The sequence below is a fragment of the Chaetodon auriga genome, unplaced genomic scaffold (genome assembly GCF_051107435.1).
Source record: "Chaetodon auriga isolate fChaAug3 unplaced genomic scaffold, fChaAug3.hap1 Scaffold_97, whole genome shotgun sequence".
Taxonomy (NCBI): domain Eukaryota; kingdom Metazoa; phylum Chordata; class Actinopteri; order Chaetodontiformes; family Chaetodontidae; genus Chaetodon; species Chaetodon auriga.
This window is the reverse complement of record NW_027482071.1, coordinates 27,501-30,000: the sequence shown is the minus strand read 5'-3', so window position 1 is coordinate 30,000 and position 2,500 is coordinate 27,501.

Below are 2,500 nucleotides of genomic sequence, written 5' to 3'. Positions count from 1 at the left end.
GCCCTTGAGGTTGGTGAAGGCAGGCAGGCAGGCAGGCTGGCAGGCTGGCTGGCTGGCGGATGAGAGTGGAGGCAGGAGGAAAGGAAAAGGGTTAGGCTGGGAGCCAGCCCTTGAGGTTGGTGAAGGCAGGCAGGCAGGCTAGCTGGCTGGCTGGCGGATGAGAGTGGAGGCAGGAGGAAAGGAAAAGAGTTAGGCTGGGAGCCAGCCCTTGGGGTTGGTGAAGGCAGGCAGGCAGGCAGGCTGGCTGGCTAATGAGAGTGGAGGCAGGAGGAAAGGAAAAGGGTTAGGCTGGGAGCCAGCCCTTGAGGTTGGTGAAGGCAGGCAGGCAGGCAGGCAGGCTAGCTGGCTGGCTGGCGGATGAGAGTGGAGGCAGGAGGAAAGGAAAAGGGTTAGGCTGGGAGCCAGCCCTTGGGGTTGGTGAAGGCAGGCAGGCAGGCAGGCAGGCAGGCTGGCTGGCTGGCGGATGTGAGTGGAGGCAGGAGGAAAGGAAAAGAGTTAGGCTGGGAGCCAGCCCTTGGGGTTGGTGAAGGCAGGCAGGCAGGCAGGCAGGCAGGCAGGCAGGCAGGCTGGCTGGCTGGCGGATGTGAGTGGAGGCAGGAGGAAAGGAAAAGAGTTAGGCTGGGAGCCAGCCCTTGGGGTTGGTGAAGGCAGGCAGGCAGGCAGGCTGGCTGGCTAATGAGAGTGGAGGCAGGAGGAAAGGAAAAGGGTTAGGCTGGGAGCCAGCCCTGTGAAGGGTATAGAGCTGGTCCGGCGTGCCACGGCCGGGACGAAAACCGCATCGTTCGTCCTGAATCGGAGGTTGGACTGTGTATGCACAGTATAGTATGTGGAATATATACAAAGGTTGAGAATTTTTAAACAAAAATAAAAGAAAGTAATTGTGAGAAATAAAGAAAAGGAAAAGAGGTTGCTGTATGCCTGGAAAAGGCCGGAAGCCTCCCCACGGCTGTGAGAAGGCCAGGGGGTCAGGCCTGGAGCCAGCCCCCAGCAGGAGTAGCAGGCTGGGGGTCCTGGAAAGGCTGGAAACCTCCCCGTGGCTGCGAGAAGACGAGGGGGTCAGGCCTGGAGCCAGCACCCAGCCTGCTCCTCATGCTGGGGGCCTGGAAAAGGCCGGAAGCCTCCCCACGGCTGTGAGAAGGCCAGGGGGTCAGGCCTGGAGCCAGCCCCCAGTACGAGTAGCAGGCTGGGGGGCCTGGAAAGGCCAGACGCCTGCCTGTGGCTGCTAGAAGAAGACGAGGGGCTCAGGGCTGGAGCCAGCACCCAGCACGAGTAGCAGGCTGGGGGGCCTGGAAAGGCCAGAAGCCTCCCTGTGGCTGCTAGAAGAAGACGAGGGGGTCAGGGCTGGAGCCAGCACCCAGCACGAGAAGCAGGCTGGGGGGCCTGGAAAGGCCAGAAGCCTCCCTGTGGCTGCTAGAAGAAGAGGAGGGGGTCAGGGCTGGAGCCAGCACCCAGCACGAGTAGCAGGCTGGGGGGCCTGGAAAGGCCAGAAGCCTCCCTGTGGCTGCTAGAAGAAGACGAGGGGGTCAGGGCTGGAGCCAGCACCCAGCACGAGTAGCAGGCTGGGGGGCCTGGAAAGGCCAGAAGACTCCCTGTGGCTGCTAGAAGAAGAGGAGGGGGTCAGGGATGGAGCCAGCACCCAGCACGAGTAGCAGGCTGGGGGGCCTGGAAAGGCCAGACGCCTGCCTGTGGTTGCTAGAAGAAGAGGAGGGGGTCAGGGCTGGAGCCAGCACCCAGCACGAGTAGCAGGCTGGGGGGCCTGGAAAGGCCAGACGCCTGCCTGTGGCTGCTAGAAGAAGAGGAGGGGGTCAGGGCTGGAGCCGGCACCCAGCCTGCTCCTCGTGCTGGGGGCCTGGAAAGGCTGGAAGCCTCCCCGTGGCTGTGAGAAGAGGAGGGGGTCAGGGCTGGAGCCGGCACCCAGCCTGCTCCTCGTGCTGGGGGCCTGGAAAGGCTGGAAGCCTCCCCATGGCTGTGAGAAGATGAGGGGGTCAGGGCTGGAGCCGGCACCCAGCCTGCTCCTCGTGCTGGGGGCCTGGAAAGGCTGGAAGCCTCCCCATGGCTGTGAGAAGATGAGGGGGTCAGGCCTGGAGCCAGCCCCCAGCACGAGTAGCAGGCTGGTGGGCCTGGAAAGGCCAGACGCCTGCCTGTGGCTGCTAGAATAAGAGGAGGGGGTCAGGGCTGGAGCCAGCAACCAGCACGAGTAGCAGGCTGGGGGGCCTGGAAAGGCCAGACGCCTGCCTGTGGCTGCTAGAAGAAGAGGAGGGGGTCAGGGCTGGAGCCAGCACCCAGCACGAGTAGCAGGCTGGGGGGCCTGGAAAGGCCAGACGCCTGCCTGTGGCTGCTAGAAGAAGAGGAGGGGGTCAGGGCTGGAGCCGGCACCCAGCCTGCTCCTCGTGCTGGGGGCCTGGAAAGGCTGGAAGCCTCCCCGTGGCTGTGAGAAGATGAGGGGGTCAGGCCTGGAGCCAGCCCCCAGCACGAGTAGCAGGCTGGGGGGCCTGGAAAG